Raw genomic sequence first — 19,137 nt, forward strand, 5'->3', positions numbered from 1 at the left:
CCCCACTATGTCTTACTTTCGGGGTATGTCTTATATTGGAAAAAAATTGTCGAATTTTTTGTTTTAACCATAAAATTAACATTTATTAACAATCTGAACAGACGGAGGTGGCAGACGTGGTGACGTATGGAGGGGGGGCGGCACGGAAGTGGGCAGGAGGCGGCGCTCATTAAGATCAGAGGGAGGTGGCAGACGCGGCGACGTATGGAGAGGGGGACGGCGCAGGCGTGGGCAGGAGGCGGCGTGCAGCTAGATGAGAGGGAGGCGGCAATACCCCAGTGTTTCCCCAAAAGTAAGACATATGTCTTACTTTCGGGGTACGGCTTATATTAGCCGACCCCCCTGAAACCCCTGATACGTCTTACAATCGGGGGTGTCTTACTATCGGGGAAACAGGGTACAAAGCGAGCAAGTGAGAGGAGAAGGAAGCCCTTCAGCATGGGAAGGAAGAGGAAGCAGGTAGCAGCAGCAGCAGCAGTTGCCACCTTTCGGTCAAAGGAACAGGAGGTTCCCCCCTCTCACCCACCTGGGTTTCTCTCTCTGGTGTAGTGTATGGGAGGCAACCTCGTGCTAGTGGGAGGCGGGTGCTCCGTCTCACCGCCTCATAGTATCTCTTTTTTTTTAAGCCTTAAAGTTTTGAATTTTTTTTATTCCCCTCCCCTTCTTCCTTCGGCAGTGACTGTCCTCCTCCTCCTCTTCCTCCTCCTCCTCCCACCCAAATTCCAAGCTTTTATTTCTTTCCTAATGGGTTTGCACGCATTATTTGCCTTTACATGGATTCCTATGGGGAGAATTGCTTCTACTTTTCTACTTAGGAACCTGGTCACGGAACGTATTAAGTTCTTAATTCATATATCCACCAGGAATGTTATCTTGGAAAACAAGACAAAATTGCCTCTAATCCTCAGCTATTTTATTCTCAAATAAAAGACAAATGTTAAGAGAGGTTTACCATTACAGTGTTCCCTCGACTTTCGTGGGGGATGCGTTCTGAGACCGCCCGCGAAAGTTGAATTTCCGCGAAGTAGAGATGCGGAAGTAAATACACTATTTTTCGCTATGAACAGTATCCCAAGCCTTCCCTTAACACTTTGAACCCCTAAATTACAATTTCCCATTCCCTTAGCAACCATTTAGATCATTACTCACCATGTTTATTTATTAAAATACATTAAAAAAAATATTTATTAAAGGCGAACAAAAGTTTGGCGATGACATATGACGTCATCGGGCGGGAAAAATCGTGGTATAGGGGGAAAAAATGCGAAGTATTTTTTTATTAATATTTTTGAAAAACCATAGTATAGCCGTTTCGCGAAGTTCGAACCCGCAAAAATCGAGGGAACACTGTATTGGTTAATGTGCACAAATGGAACCTCCCTATTTGGAATCAATCCACCTCTGAATATCATGACGGTTGGGAATACAGATAGTCCTTAATTTATGACCCCAATTGGGATCAGAATTTCTGCTACTAAGCAAAGTGTTTGTTAAGTGAGTCATGTCCAATTTTATGACCTGTTTTGTCATAGTGGTTAAGTGAATCATTGCAATTGTTAAGTGAATCATTGCAATTTTTAAGTGAATCATTGCAATTTTTAAGTGAATCATTGCAATTTTTAAGTGAATCATGCAACTGTTAAACAAATCCAACTTCCCCCATTGACTTTGTTGGCCAGAATTTGGCTGGGGAGCTCGCAAATGTTGCTCACATGACCCGCCCAAGATGCTGGAACCATCCTAAATACATTCTGGTTCTTAAGTGCCCAAATTTTGATCTCATGACTGTGGAGCTGTTGTAATGGTTATAAGGCATAGCCATGTTTCTCCAGCATTCCGTGGACTGCATTGGCTGCCAATTGGTTTCCAGATACAATTCAAAGTGTTGGTTATGACCAGGAATGGGCAGCAGGCAGGACGGGCTGTAACACAGTTCCACTGGCAGAAATGAAGCTGTGTGCCCAGCTCCAGCTGACCATCCCTCCTCCCATCCTCCTCCTCCACCTCGGAAAGCGGCAGGGAGACCAGCAGGGGCAGGAGTTGCAAGGGGCCCATCTCCCCCCTCATTTCTCAACAGCTGATTGGCACCTGTTCGCCTAGCTACCCAGCCTGAGGCAGGAAGTAACCTGTTGTGGTTGGCTCTGGCCCAGCTCCTGCCCCAAGGAATGTGGAGGTGGATGTGGGGGATAGAATCTCCCGATGAAGTCTCCTCTGACGAAGGAGTGGCAGGGAAGAGGGGAGTTTGGCAGACAGCCCAGGAGGAGATCAATCATCCTTATCATCCCTGGATTCTGAACAAGAACTTATGACAGATCCACGCATGCGTAGAGTGATGCATAGGAGAGAACAACTGAAGGATTATTACAGGAGATAACTGAGGCCACCTGTGGTTGGGTGGGGCTGCTGTAATTAGTGCTACAGATAAAAAGAGCAGCGTGCTGGTTTAGCCTTGTGGAAGTTTATCTGATTCATAGTTCGTCAAGATCGTGGTTTTGCTGTTTCCCTGTTCGAGACCGTGTGTGGACTCTCTGGAGTTTAGAATTGGACTCAATTTCCCAGTGACTGGGTGAGAAATTGGATTGCATTTAACCTGTGCCTTGTGTGTACCAGAAAATCCCTTTGACATTTAAAAAGGGAGTTTTACCATATTACAGACGCCTCCAGGAATATCAACCCTATTGCACACTTTAGAGTCATCGGCAAATAGGCAAACGTTCCCTACCAAATCTTCCCCTATGTCACTCACAAACATATTAAAAAGATATACAGTGATCCCTCGAGTATCGCGAGGGTTACGTTCCAAGACCCCTCGTGATACTCGATTTTTCGCAATATAGTGGTGCGGAAGTAAAAACACCATCTGCGCATGCGCGCCCTTTCCCCCCCATGGCCGCGCATGCGCAGATGGTGTTTTTACTTCCGCACCTGGGAAGACCCAGGGAAGGTTCCTTCCGCCGCCCAGCAGCTGATCTGCTCGGCAGTGCCGCAGCAGCGAGGAGCCGAAGATCGGGGTTTCCCCGCTGCCCACGCAAAGGGGAAACCCCGATCTTCGGCTCCTCGCTGCTGCCGCGCCCGCCGCTTGTCCGCCCGCCGCTTGTCCGCCCGCCGCTTGTCCGCCGCCTCGCTTGTCTGCCTGCCCGCCGCTTGTCCGCCCGCCGCTTATCCGCCACCTCGCTTGTCCGCCCGCCCGCCGCTTGTCCGCCCGCCCGCCGCTTGTCCGCCGCCTGCCTGCCCACCTGCCCGCCGCTTGTCCGCCCGCCGCTTGTCCGCCGCCTGCCTGCCCGCCTGCCCGCCGCTTGTCCGCCCACCGCTTGTCCGCCGCCTCGCTTGTCCGCCCGCCACTTGTCTGCCGCCTCGCTTGTCCGCCCGCCGCTTGTCCGCCGCCTCGCTTGTCCGCCCGCCGCTTGTCCGCCGCCTGCCTGCCCGCCTGCCCGCCGCTCAGTGCACAAGAGAGGGAAAGTGAGAAAAAGAGGGAGAGCAAGAGGGGGAGAGATAGAGAGAGAGAAGGAAAGAAAGAAAGAAAGAAAGAGATGAGAAAGGAAGGAAGAGAGTGAGAGAGAGGAAGAAAGAGAGAGAGAGAAGAGTGGAGTATTTTTAAATTAATATTTTCTGAAAAATCGCGATATAGCGTTTCGCGAAGATCGAGATCGCGAAACTCGAGGGATCACTGTATACATAATAATGTATATATCAAGAAGGATTTGATAGGTGGATAAAAATGCTAAAATCCAGTCTGAACATCAATCCGACTCTGCGACGAACCATAATACATTTAATTGTATTATTGTATATGTATATAGAACCAGAACAATAGTAGTTGCATATGATAATTATAATACATTTGTGTATCCCAGTTGCAATGCCAAATCCGGGCTAAACATCTGGCTGACTATGCAACCAACAACAATAATAATTATTATAATTGGCATGCTGGATTGTCATGACAAAAAAAAACCTTGGATGGCATGTTGAAAATCAGCACATTGACAAAATTCCCATGGCTTGGATCCACATATATAGTATGCTGATAAGTTACGACATCCTGGATTTTTGATGAAGAACTTGATTCATTTGATGGCCAATACCAATTAAAGAACTAGCAGCTGTGATTTCACATTATGGCGTTATAATAATCATCAATACATAATAATACAAAGTATCAGACAATAAAATAAAAAGCTGTGTATTTATATATATATATATATGTGAATGATGAGGCAGCAGCCATCTCGATCACCGGAACATAGAAACTTTAATAAAACCACTTAGCTTTCGTTAGCGTGCTGCTAACTTCGTCAGAGTTTTTTAAAATGCCGTGGGAGACAAACATCTTTATAAAGCATTACTCAGTCTGCTCATTGCCCGCGTCACGGGGCCACACCCTTCCCTCCCCCCTGCGGTAAGCCTAATTGTGGGCTTAATCATGCTGGTTGAAGGGAGATCTACCTCTTTTGCTCGTGTTTGTTGCCTTTTTCCCTCCCCAAGGGAGGGGGTGGAATTGTGAGGCTTAATCCTGCTGGATGTAGGGAGATCTTGGAGGGCTAATCTTTCTGATGTTGACAAAGTCCTCGCTAATCACAGACCATGTAAGACTTTGTCAACATCAGAAAGATTAGCCCTCCAAGAATTAAGGAAGGACAATTCGATCATGGTGCTACCGGCAGATAAAGGTAGGGCAACTGTAGTTATGGATAGGGTAGATTATAACAGTAAAGCCCACAACCTGCTCAATGACAGGAGTGCTTACCAGCTTCTTGATAAAGACCCTATGACATCATTCAAAAACCAAATTAATAAAATGGTGGATAAACTTAAGAGACAAGGCAAATTGGATGAGGAAGCGTTAAGAAGGATCCGTCCGAAAGACTCAGCCATGGCACGATTCTATGGCTTACCCAAAATTCATAAGGCGGAGGTACCCTTACGCCCCATTGTCTCTCTCCGTGGCACCCCTACATTTGGTTTGGCCAAATGGCTATACGGCCAACTACAATATCTGGTTGAAGAGATCACCACCACCGTACGTTCAGCTACAGACTTTTTAGAACGGCTTAAAGGGGTGGTAGTGGAGCAAGATGAGGTAATGATATCATTCGACGTTATTTCACTATTGACATCTATCCCCCAGGATCTAGCAATTCAAACCATTAACAATTTGTTGGTAACAACTGAACCAAGACACTGTAAGGCCCCCAGCACGGATGACCTCATCCAACTATTGAAATTCTGCCTAAAAACATACTTCACATTCAACGGCCAGATATACGAACAAGTAAAGGGCACGCCGATGGGATCCCCAATTTCGGGCGTGATTGCAGAAGCAGTTCTCCAGCAATTGGAAAGAGAAGCCATGGAAATATACAAACCTAAGTTCTGGACACGCTATGTCGATGACACGTTTACCATCATCAAACAACGGGATAAAATCAAGTTCATGGGAATTCTTAATTCCATATATCCGGATATTCAGTTTACGGCGGAGGAGGAGGCCAATGGCAAACTGGCCTTTCTAGATGTACAGATCAACCGGAACCCGGATGGAAGCATCGACACGGAGGTGTACCGCAAGACCACCAGCACGGATCGCATGTTACACAACGAAAGCAACCACCCCAACGCACATAAAGTCAGCTGCATACGGACATTATTCAACAGGATAAATACCCATTGTAGTACACGGGCAGCCAAACAAAAAGAACGAGCGTATCTTTACCAAACTTGTATACGTCATGGTTACTCGAGGGATTTTATCCAACGGTGCGTTACACCTAGACTCCGGCAGCCTACTGAAAGCACAAACGAAACATCAGCGTGGAGGGTACTCCCGTACATACAAGGGGTATCCGAAACAGCTGCACGCATACTGGCACCCCACGGGGTCAAAGTAGCGCATAGGCCGGATCAAACTTTGAGAAATCAGTAATGCGCCCGAAGGAAACCCTAGTGAAGGAGGAGTCTTCCTCGGTAATTTACCGTATAAACTGCAGTAATTGTACACACCACTATGTGGGTGAAACAGCTAAAAGGTTGAGAACCCGTGTACACGAACACAAACTAGCGGTCCGGCGTCAGGAACAGCGCTCCCAGATTTGGATACACATGGAGGAACAAGGTCACGGCTTCGATTTCCAGGGAACTGAGATTCTGGCACGGGATGAAACCAAGGGAGGTCGCCTCCTAAAAGAAGCCTGGTTCTCGAATGAAAATTCTTTAAATAGACACATCGATATGCCATCGGCATACCAGGCTTTAAGGCACCAACAACGACTTAAAGGAGATGGGTCATTAAGATTGGACACAGCCCCCAGCAGAATTCCCCAGGCCAGACATAGAAACCAGCCAAATGAGGGTGGGGTGTCTAACATAGAGGATAAGGGGGATTAGAACAGTGTAGACCTAGGACGAGGACATGGTAAAAAAATTGCAAGAGGCAGACATGTACCATTATAAAAAGTAACAACGACAATGGGGGGAAGAAAGGAATACCAAATACCTCCGAAGCATTGCCTCACAAACTCCACCCCCTCCCTTGGGGAGGGAAAAAGGCAACAGATACGAGTAAAAGCGGCAGGTCTCCCTACATCCAGCAGGATTAAGCCTCACAATTCCACCCCCTCCCTTGGGGAGGGAAAAAGGCAACAAACACGAGCAAAAGAGGTAGATCTCCCTTCAACCAGCATGATTAAGCCCACAATTAGGCTTACCGCAGGGGGGAGGGAAGGGTGTGGCCCCGTGACGCGGGCAATGAGCAGACTGAGTAATGCTTTATAAAGATGTTTGTCTCCCACGGCATTTTAAAAAACTCTGACGAAGTTAGCAGCACGCTAACGAAAGCTAAGTGGTTTTATTAAAGTTTCTATGTTCCGGTGATCGAGATGGCTGCTGCCTCATCATTCACGTATGTACCTGGAACTCGCATTTTTAGGTAGATTGTTCTGAGTTGGGTTTTGCCCTGGGTAATATTTTGCATGTCTATGCGACGTTTCGGCGAAATCACATTCACCATCATCAGGCTGAAGTTCCAATCTTTGTGTTGTTGTAAAATGTGATTTCGCCGAAACGTCGCATAGACATGCAAAATATTACACAGGCAAAACCCGAACTCAGAACAATCTACATACATATACCCGTGAAAATTTACGAAAACAAATATATATATATATATGTGTGTAGATTGTTCTGAGTTCGGGTTTTGCCCTGTGTAATGTTTTGCATGTCTATGCGACGTTTCGGCGAAATCACATTCACCATCTTCAGGCTGAAGTTCCAATCTTTGTGTTGTTGTAAATGGAATGTTAGCAACTGACATTTCTTCCTAGTATGTAGTGTGGGGATGGATTCAAAGAGAAAACAATAACAAACCTAATCAATAAAGAGACACCCCCCAAAAAACAAGATCAAGAACAGGACAATGGCACTACCATCCTTCCTTACATCAAAGGCACCACGGATAAAATTAGTAAAATTCTGCACAAACATAACATCAAAACCTCATTTTGCACTAACCAAAAAATATCTAATATCCTAAGGAGCCCCAAAGATAAAATCCAATTGGAATACCAAGGAATCTATGAAATCCCTTGCAAAACATGTGCAGCCACATACATTGGACAAACTAACCGAAGAGTGAGCCAACGCATAGCAGAACATGTGAATGCAGTCAAAAAACAAGAAAAGACCTCCTCCCTTGTCCAGCACATTAAAAAAACAGGGCACGAAATTGACTTTGAAAAAACTAAATTACTCCACAAAACAGAGAATTTATATAGAAGAATTTCTCTAGAAGCTATAGAAATTGAGAGGAGACCCCTTTGTATAAATAAAAGAGATGATACCTCCCGCCTGCCAGAGATTTGGAAACCAGCCTTAAACAAATAAACACTTCATAATAATCAGCATGTCAATCCTTCTAATAATTATGATTTTAGAATTTTATATTTGGAAATCAGTCCTTAAACAAAACACTTCATAAAAATCTCCATGTCATTCCTTCTAATAACTATGATTACACCAACCAATCAGATCACTGAAACATAATCACCCAATCTATTTGCTACATTCAAAACAAATCTCCACCCCCACACTACATACTAGGAAGAAATGTCAGTTGCTAACATTCCATTTACAACAACACAAAGATTGGAACTTCAGCCTGAAGATGGTGAATGTGATTTCGCCGAAACGTCGCATAGACATGCAAAACATTACACAGGGCAAAACCCGAACTCAGAACAATCTACATACATATACCCGTGAAAATTTACGAAAACATATATATATATATATATATATATATATATATATATATATATATATATATTTATACAGTGTTCCCTCGATTTTCGCGGGTTCGAACTTCGCAAAAAGTCTATAACACGGTTTTTCAAAAATATTAATTAAAAAATACTTTGCGGTTTCCCCCACTATACCACGGTTTTTCCCGCCCAATGACATCATATGTCATCGCCAAACTTTCATCTGCCTTTAATAAATATTTTTTAAAATAAACTTTAATAAATAAACATGGTGAGTAATAATCTAAATGGTTGCTAAGGGAATGGGAAATTGTAATTTAGGGGTTTAAGTGTTAAGGGAAGGCTTGTGATACTGTTCATAGCCAAAAATAGTGTATTTACTTCCGCATCTCTACTTCGCGGAAATTCGTCTTTCGCGGGCGGTCTCGGAACGCATCCCCTGCGAAAATCAAGGGAACACTATATATATAAATATATATATATATTTGTTTTCATATATATATATAATATATATATGTTTTCGTAGATTTTCAGGGGTACAGGTATGACGGTCTTGGTATATTCGGGTTTCTTCCCGTGTAGGATTTGGAAATTTCTGGCGACGTTTCGACGAGGTCTCACTCATCATCTTCAGCCTGGTGTTTCTGTCCTTGTTCTCAGGCGAACACTGCGAGACCTGAGCTGCATTCCTTCTATAAATACTGGTGGCTGGGTGTGGTTTGATGGCTCAGCAATTGCCTGCTGTGTGGCTGGTTTCCAGATGTCTGGTAAGCGAGAGGTGAACCAGCCCTCAAACGTATCCCAGCCATAGAAACCAGACTCAGAACACACATTGTAAAACAATCAAGTAGCCTGCAAGTTCCAACTACTCAGGATATCAACGCCTAATCTACAACCATTAACTAATCAGCATACCTCAGCTACATCAACGACCCCAATTGTTACCCCACTGACTCACCAGGAAGTTTCTACACAGCAGGCAATTGCTTAGCCATCAAACCACACCCAGGCACCAGTATTTATAGAAACAATGCAGCTCAGGTCTCGCAGTGTTCGCCTGAGAACAAGGACAGAAACACCAGCCTGAAGATGACGAGTGAGACCTCGTCGAAACGTTGCCAGAAATTTCCAAATCCTACACGGGAAGAAACCCGAATATACCAAGACTGTCATATATATATATATAATTATATATAATATATATATATATATATATATATATATAGTCTCCCCTTAATTTTCAAATTCAGCTTAAACATGTGACACATACAGATAGAATTGTCGGCTATCAATAAAATTAACTGCCTTGGAAATGGCCCTGGGGTTGGGCCAAGAGGCAAAACAGGAGCTGTGATGTTCCTTCAATATACCAGGGTGGAATTCGACACAAAATGTAACCCTTCCCTGGTACAGAGCTGAAGGGATTGATACTGTAGCCTAGAGCAGGGGTCCCCAACCACCGGGCCGCGGACCAGTACCCCGGGCCGCGGGCATGTTGCACCGGTCCGTGGAGTCAGCAGCTGCCGGCCCTCATGCCCGCCACCCCCCTCCCTCCAGCACTTCACCTCCCGCCGGGCAAGAGGCCTCAGGAGGCAGGTTCTGCCGGCCACAGGACGATGGATGGGAACAGAGGGGCGGGAAGGGACCGAGAGGCTCAAACCTCTTTTTGGCTTTCTGCCGCGGGGCGCTTTTTGCGTTTTTGGCTGGGGGGAGGCAGGAGGGCCAGCCTGACCCCCTCTCTCCAGCGCTTAGCTCCCGCTGGGCAAGAGGGCTTGGGAGGCAGGTTCTGCCGGCACAGGACGATGGCGGGAAAGAGGGGTGGGGAGGACCAGCACCCCCATGCTTAATCCCGCCCCCCAACCACGCCCCCTTTCCCGCCCCACTGGGCCATAGAAAAATTGTCTTGCTGAAACTGGTCCTGGTGGAAAAAACGTTGGGGACCACTGGCCTAGAGGATAATTCTCTGCCTTACAAGGCAAAGGTTGCAGGTTCAAGTCCCAGTGGGTATGGCTAGCTGATGAGGCCAAAATAAGGCCGAAATAGATCTATCCTAGTCTCCCTTAATTTTTCAAATTCAGCTTAAACATGTGACATATATATATATATATATATATATATATATATATATATATATATATACAGTATATATAATATATATATATATATATATATGTCACATGTTTCATCAGCTAGCCATACCCACTGGGACATGAACCTGCAACCTTTATATATATATAAAGGCAAAAAAAGGAGCTGTGACGTTCCTTAAAAATATACCAGGGTGATCCGACATAAGAAAAACATATATATATATATATATATATATATATATATATATATATATATATATATATATATATATATATAAAGAACTGTGTGGCTAATAGTTCAACTGGGAGGGAGGGGGAATTAGGGGCAGCTCTGTATATATTGGTGGAATGATACAACATCATATGCCTGCTCTTTTTAATCTTTGTATTATAATAAAAATTAATTTTTTTTAAAAAAGTATCAGACAATAGCAACATTGCAAGGGTACTATCCTCAGCCACCAAAATTATTCTAGCCATACCAGTACATTCAACTATTATTTTCTCTTTTTTTAGCTAGCCAATACCATATTTTTTAGAGTATAAGACGCACCTTAGTTTTGGGGGAGGAAAATAGGAAAAAAAATAATCTGCCTACTAGGTATTTATCTGGCTAGTTTTTAGTCTGGTCAGCTTCAGCACATTAGTTTGCTGTTTGTTTGTTTTGCATCACAATTTTTTTATTTTTTTCTCCAGCACAAAGTTAAAAAACAATACATAGTTTCCAACACAAAGTCCAGCTTATTGTCAAACATATACATTTTTTCCTTTTTCCTTTGTAATCATTCAAAGGAGGCTCTTGTATCTCTTTCTTTCACAAAGAAATTGTTTGCTGGTTTTGAGTTGCACCTGCTTGTATTTATATCCCCTGGTTGGGTGTTGTGGTTAGCTCTGGCCCAGCTCCTGCCCCAAGGACTGTGGATGTGGGGGAGACCTCCACATGCTGCAGGCCTGTTTTGCCCCCGGTGGAATCTGATGATGAAGGCTCCTCTGATCAAGAAGACATGAGTGACAGGGAGGAGGAGAGTGTGGCAGGCAGCTCAGAAGGAGATCAATTCTCTAGCTCCTCCTTGGATTCAGAACAAGAGTTAATGATACAGCACACATGCGGAGCGATGCATAGGCAACAACAACTGAGAGATTTATTATCAAAGAAAATGAGGCCACCTGTGGTTGGGTGGGGCTGTGGTCATTAGTGAGGCTGCTATAAATAGCAGCCTGTGGGTTTGGGCCATTGTGGAGGATTATCTGATCGTTGTGTTTCGTGACTGCTTTACTGACTTGGACCTTTTGTGTGCTGATTTTTCCCCTCTTGGAAACTAAACCAGGGCAAAGTGTGTTTCACTTTGTGAAAGAAGAAGGACTGTGAATTGCCTCACAGCTGCAAGCTAAGTATCACAGAACTGATAAGGGACTTGCACAAATTACCAGTTTGTTTGGAGACCAGTGCTCTTTGCTATACCAAAAGAGGGCTTGGTTTAAGTGAATTTCATTATAAAGAACATTGTTTTGAATTTTCAAATGTGTGCGTGTGTCTGAAATTGTATCTGTGCATTTTTGGGAGGATTCTACCAGAGAGCTCGAAAGAACAGTTGGGGATAAAAAAACAGTTTCTAAAACACTCCTCTCTCTCTTCAGAGAGAGAAAAACAATGAGAAAATCAGACAAAGGGACCGTCACTTTGCTAGCAAAGCACAGAAGATTGCTTCAATGGGAAGCACCTTGTTAGGGCTAAAAAAAAAGTTAGTAAAAGCTACATTCACAGAGTATAAGATGCACTCAAATTTTTCGCCTCTTTTAGGGGAGGGAAAGGTGCATCTTATACTTCAAAAAATACGGTACTTCTCTCCTTGAACTAAAGCTGGTCCTCAACTTACAATCACAATTAAGCCCCCAAATTATGCTGCTAAGCAGGATATTTGTTAAGTGAGCTTGCTTTCCAGTTATTAAGTGATTTTACTACTGTGGTTATTATGTTAGCAAAGTGGTTGTTAAGTGAATTTGGCTTCCCCATTGACTTTGCTTGTCAGAAAGTCACAAAAGGTGATCTGTGGTGCAGTGGTTAAAATGCCGTTTGATTGATTGACTGTGCCTGTTTTTTATATATATTGGGATTGTTTTATGAATTTTTTAAATTTAAAATTGTAATTAGATTGGTGGGAATTGGATTTGTTACTATGTACTGTTTTTATTATTGTTGTGAGCCACCCCGAGTTTACGGAGAGGGGCGGCATATAAATCCAATAAATCTAATGCAGTAGCTTGCAGTAGCTACTTCTGCTGATCACCGGCTGCCAGCAGTTTGGCAGATCGAATCTCAGTAGGCTCAAGGTTGATTGACTCAGCCTCCCATCCTTCCAAGGTTGGTAAATGAGGACCCAGATTGTTGAGGGCAATATGCTTACTCTCTCTAAACGCTTAGAGAGGGCTGTAAAGCACTGTGAAGCGATATATAAGTCTAAATGCTAAATGCTAAAATATGGACACTGCAGGGGCCCTACAACTGAAGTATGAGTCAATTGACAAGTGTCTGAATATAATAATAATAATAATAATAATAATAATAATAATAATAATAATGAAACAGATGAAACAATCGATCACATACTCAGCTGCTGCAAAAAGATTGCACAGACTGACTACAAGCATAGACATGATGCTGTGGCACAGATGATCCACTGGAACTTGTGCCGGAACTACCATTTACCAGTGGCAAAGAACTGGTGGGATCATAAGCCCGAAAAAGTGGTCGAAAATGAGCAAGCAAAACTACTGTGGGACTTCCGACTGACCGAATTCTGAAGCATAACACACCAGACACCCTGATTGTGGAGAAAAAGAAAGTATGGATCATCAACATCTCAATCCCAGGGGACAGCAGAATTGAGGAGAAGCAGCAAGAGAAATTAGTGAAATACGAAGATCTAAAAATCGAGCTGCAACGACTCTGGCATAAGCCAGTGAAAGTGGTCCCGTGGTACTTGACACGCTGGGCGCAGTGCCAAAGGATCTCAGCGGACATTTGAAAATCATCGGAATTGACAAAATCTCCATCTGTCAATTGCAAAAGGCCGTTTTACTGGGATTGGCAAACATACTTCGCTGCTACATCACGCAGCCCTAGGTGCTTGGGAAGCGCCTTATAATAATAATAATAATAATAATAATAATAATAATAATAATAATAATAACAACAACAACAACAACAACAACAGCAACAACAACAACAACAGAGTTGGAAGGGACCTTGGAGGTCTTCTAGTCCAACCCCCTGCTTAGGCAGAAACCCTACACCACTTCAGACAAATGGTTATACAATATCTGCTTAAAAACTTCCAGTGTTGGGGCATCCACAACTTCTGGAGGCAAGCTGTTCCACTGATCAACCGTTCTGACTGTCAGGAAATTTCTCCTTAGTTCTAAGTTGCTTCTCTCCTGGTTTAGTTTCCACCCATTGCTTCTTGTTCTATCCTTAGGTGCTTTGGAGAATAGATGGACTCCTTCTTCTTTGTGGCAACCCCTGATATATTGGAAGACTGCTATCATGTCTCCCCTGGTCCTTCTTTTCATTAAACTAGACATGCCTGGTTCCTGCAACCATTCTTCATGTTTTAGCCTCCTGTCAACTAATCCTCTTCTCTGCAGTCTTTCTAGAATGTCAACATCCTTTTTTATATCATGGCAACCAAAACTGAATGCAAATATTCCAAGTGTGGCCTTACCAAGGCCTTATAAAATGGTATTAACACTTCGTGTGATCTTGAGTCTATCCCTCTGTTGATGCAGGCTAGAACTATGTTGGCTTTTTTGGCAGCTGCTGCACACGGCTGGCTCATATTGAAATGGCTGTCCACTAGGACTCCAAGATGACATTTATCATATGGTCATGATGGAGGATGCTGCAATGGTCATAAGTGTGAAAAAACCGTTATAAGTCACTATTTTCAGTGTTGTTGTAACTTTGAACCCTCAGTAAATAAAGTGTTGTAAGTTGAGGCCTACCTATATTCAGCCAGTGAGCTTGCTCCATGGGATTACAAATGAGGAAATTTATTTATTAATTAGATTTGTATGCCGCCCCTCTCCGTAGACTCGGGGCGGCTAACAACAGTAAAAAGACAATATGAACAAATCTAATATTAAAAGTAATGTAAAAAACCCTAATTTAAGAAACCAATCATACATACAGACATACCATGCATAAATTTTTTGTAAGCCTAGGGGGAGGAGAATATCTCAGTTCCCCCATGCCTGACGACAGAGGTGGGTTTTAAGGAGCTTACGAAAGGCAAGGAGGGTGGGGAAAACTCTGATATCTGGGGGGAGTTGGTTCCAGAGGGTCGGGGCCGCCACAGAAAAGGCTCTTCCCCTGGGTCCTGCCAAACGACATTGTTTAGTCGACGGGACCCGGAGAAGGCCAACTCTGTGGGACCTAACTGGTCACTGGGATTCGTGCGGCAGAAGACGGTCCCGGAGAAATTCTGGTCCGATGTCCTAATGTGTAAATCGTGTTTGTTTGTGTGTGTGTTTTATTGGTGATGGTTAAGTGGAGGAAGCTGCTACACAATCTGGCAGGCTGGCCCATCTATCTGGCTGGCACATTTGGCTCTGTGAACTATTAACAACCAGCCACAGTGGTTCTCAACCTTTCTTTTAAAAAAAATAATTGGTTTTTTAAAGACAGAAACGAAACACAATGATGACAAAAAATAAAAAAACATTAAACATGAAAATGTATTTACAGTTATATTTCTGTTTCTCCGGTTTCTCCATTTTGGGTTTAATTTACATTTACCTTATTTCTTATATTCCATCAATCCAATTATAAAAATTTTCCCCATATATAAAATTATAAAAAAATCTCCTTCCTTCTTGCCTCTTGAAAAAGCATCTTTGGGACAAATGTAACTGGAGGACTGAGAATCCAATGTAAGGGCTCCCCTTCTATGAAGTAACCTGAAATGAGGACGCTCCCCTCTACTTACAGTGGTTCTCAACCGTCCTAATGCCGCGACCCCTTAATACAGTTCCTCATGCTGTGGTGACCCCCAACCATAAGTCTAGTGCCATTTCTCTCAACAGAGCTTTAAGCTGATTGACAGGAAGGTCAGAGGGACACCCCCATTTTAAACACCTGATTGGTTGGATTGTAAAAACATGTCCCAAGGTGCCAGAATAGAAGCTTCAGTTCCTAACACCAGGGGAAATTTGTCTTTTCCCACAGTCTTAGGCGACCCCTGTGGAACTTGGAGTTGGCCTTCTCCGGGTCCCGTCGACTAAACAATGTTGTCTGGTGGGACCCAGGGGAAGAGCCTCCTCTGTGGCGGCCCCGACCCTCTGGAACCAGCTCCCCACGGAGATTAGGATTGCCCCCACTCTCCTTGCCTTTCGCAAACTCCTTAAAACCCACCTCTGCCATCAGGCATGGGGGAATTGAGACATCTTCCCCAGGCCTATATAGTTTATGTATGATATGTTGTGCGTTTGTTTTTTTAAATTATGGGGGTTTTAGGGGTTTTTTTAAATATTAGATTTGTATTATACATTGTTCTCTGCCATTGCTGTTAGCCGCCCTGAGTCTACGGAGAGGGGCGGCATACAAATTTAAATAAATAGATAGATAGATAGATAGATAGATAGATAGATAGATAGATAGATAGATAGATAGATAGATAGATAGATAGATAATAGATAGATAGATAGATAGATAGATAGATAAATAGATAAATAGATAGATAGATAGATAGATAGATAGATAAATAGATAGATAGATAGATAAATAGATATAGATAAATAGATAGATAGATAGATAGATAGATAGATAGATAAATAAATAAATAAATAATGGTCGTTCGACCCCCAAGGGTTTCCCGACCCCCAGGTTGAGAACCACTGATAAAGGGTTATAGGCAAAGTTGTAGGAATCAACACCTTTGCTATGATGGGGGTTCCACCATCTTGCCTCCAGGCTATTACTCAGAGTCGACTTTTTGGGGGGGAAAAGCTGAAGAATGTGGGAGCGTCTGGAGAAGTGAGACGGAAATTGCAGAGAACTCTCTTGTAAGAAACGAGCGATTAGTTCTCGAGATTAGGAAACAAACAGCCTTTTGAGGTAGCTGCCAGCTGGCTCGCTGTTGACTGGGCCGAGGAGCTTTTGGGGCGGGTGTTGGCGATGGGGGAGAAATTGTGTTTCCCTCCAGAGTGGAAAGAGACAGCGGATCAAGAGCCCCAGACAGACCGCCCATGGTCCCTTCTTTGCTCTTCCCTCGCCCAAGCCATCCACCCACCCACTCCTTTCCCAGTTTGTCAAGGCTTCTCCTTTTGGGGAGCAAAAGTTATTTATTTTATTTTATTTTATTTTATTTTATTTTATTTTATTTTATTTTATTTTGTTTTTGTTTTTGTTTTTGTTTTTGTTTTTATTTTGTTTTTGTTTTTGTTTTTGTTTTTGTTTTTATTTTATTTTTATTTTTATTTTTATTTTTATTTTTATTTTTATTTTTATTTTTATTTTTATTTTTATTTTTATTTTTATTTTTATTTTTATTTTTATTTTTATTTTTATTTTTATTTTTATTTTTATTTTTATTTTTATTTTTATTTTTATTTTTATTTTTATTTTTATTTTTATTTTTATTTTTATTTTTATTTTTATTTTTTGATTGATTGATTGATTGTTAGGGTTGAAAGGGACCATGAAGGCCATCGAGTTCAACCCCCTGCCGAAGCAGGAACCCTATAGCACACCAGTCAAGTGGCAGTTCAATCTTCTCTTTAAAATGTCCAGAATGTTGGAGTTCACGATGTCCACTGGTAGGTTGTTCCATTGGTTGATCGCTCTGACCATCAGGAAGTTCCTCCTTATCTCCATGTTGAATCTCTCCTTGGTCAGCTTCCAGTCATTGTTCCTCGTCCGGCCCTCTGGTGCCCTGAAGAATAAAGTGATCCCCTCCTCTCTGTGACATCCCCTCCTATACTTGTAGACTGCTACCATGTCCCCTCTGGCCCTCCTTTTCTCTAGGCTATCCATGCCCAGTTCCCGCAGTCTCTCTTCGTAACTCTTGGTTTCCAATGCCTTAATCATCTTGGTTGCTCTTTTTTGCACCTTCTCCAGAGTATCAATGTCTCTTTTGAAGTGTGGTGACCAGAACTGAATACAGTACTCCAGGTGCGGTCGGACCAGGGCGTAGTAGAGTGGTATTAAGACTTCCCTGGTCTTGGAGTGTATTCCCCTGTTGATACAGCTTAGGATTGTGTTGGCTTTTTTAGCTGCTGCTGCACATTGTTGGCTCATGTTTAGTTGATTGTCCACCAAGACTCCGAGGTCTCTTTCGCAGTTGCTACTGCTAAGAGGGGTTTCTCCCAGGTTGTATGTGTGTGCAGGGTTTTTTCTGCCTAGGTGAAGGACTAAATAAAGCTGGTCTGTCTGGATGCCCTGTCTAAACCATGATGCACAGCCCTGAGGAGGCAGCAATGGCCTTGGAATTATTAAGCTTCAACACACAGGAGCTTGTGGAGGCCCTGAAGTCAGAATACATGGTCTGCAGGGGTCAATGAGTCCATCAGGCACAAACTTTCCAATCTCAGCTTTGGGGTCTAGGGTGAGTAACATTGGAATACAGTTATAAAAGTACTTCTGGATTACAATATTCAGAAGCTCAGCAATATAGAAAGCTAACTGGAACTATGAGAAGCATTGTTCTATCTGGAGATTGACTTTTACCAAGCATTTTTTTTATACCTATTGATCCTTTTAATGAAAATAAACTTGTCTGGATGGCAAGTATCCGGACTACAGTGGTCCCTCGATTTTCGCGGGTTCAAACTTCGCGAAACGGCTATACCATGGTTTTTCAAAAAATATTAATTAAAAAATACTCCGTGGTTTTTTTTCTATACCATGGTTTTTCCCACCCGATGACGTCATACGTCATCACCAAGAGTCACTTCTCTCTCTCTTTCTCTTTCTTTCCTGTCATTCTCTGCTTAATCATTTTCTCATTTCTCTTTTTTCTCCCTTTTTCTATCATTTTTCTCTCTCTCTCTACCTTCCACTCTCCCCCCTCTTGCTCTCTCTCTCTTTCTCCCTCTCCCTCTCTGTGAGAAAGCCTGCCCCCACCTCTCCTGCAGCCCCCTCGCTGATAGCTGGGACGAAAGTGCTCTCAGCTAAGGGACTGTGAGAGGGGCGAGGCGGGCATTCTCAAAGCGCTCAGAGCGGTTACCGGCCGAATGAGGAGGATGAGAAGCCATAGCCGCCAGCGCTGCTGCAGGAGGACCCGTGTCCCAAGAAAGCTGGTGAGAGGGGTGGATCGGGCGGGCGGGCGGTAGCGGCGAGGGGGGCGGAGGCGCTGGGGGGGCCGAGGCAGCCGACATTCAAAGCAATCTTTGCCGGCCTCCGCACTTTCGTCGCTCCTCGCTCCCAACTTCAAGCCCGGCTCCTTGCGCTGCCTTGAAAAAGGGTGCGTGGGGGTAGTTTTTGGCTGTCCATAGCAAAAAATTGTGTTTTTACTTCCACACCGCTACTTCGCGGAAAATCGACCTTCGCGGGAGGTCTTGGAACGTAACCCCCGCGAAAATCGAGGGAACACTGTACTGTATTTTTCGGAGTATAAAATGGACAGGAAGTCACTTCTCACAGTCATTCATGCCCTTATCACCTCGAGGTTCGATTACTGCAATGCTCTCTACATGGGGCTGCCTTTGAAGACTGTTCGGAGGCAACAATTTGTGCAAAATGCAGCCACGCGAGCTATAGTGGGACTGCCAAGATCTGCCCACATTCCAACATCACT

The 19,137-nt window shown here is 43.6% G+C and overlaps 1 protein-coding gene across 2 annotated transcripts in view; it reads left to right on the forward strand.

Annotated features, from left to right (window-relative positions):
• FSTL3 (follistatin like 3) overlaps positions 1-19,137 on the forward strand; it is a 54,617-nt gene that overhangs the window by 12,698 nt on the left and 22,782 nt on the right. The gene's annotated exons all lie outside the window — the stretch shown is intronic.

Source organism: Erythrolamprus reginae, chromosome 1 (assembly GCF_031021105.1).
Source record: "Erythrolamprus reginae isolate rEryReg1 chromosome 1, rEryReg1.hap1, whole genome shotgun sequence".
In the NCBI taxonomy this organism is placed as follows: Eukaryota; Metazoa; Chordata; class Lepidosauria; order Squamata; family Dipsadidae; genus Erythrolamprus; species Erythrolamprus reginae.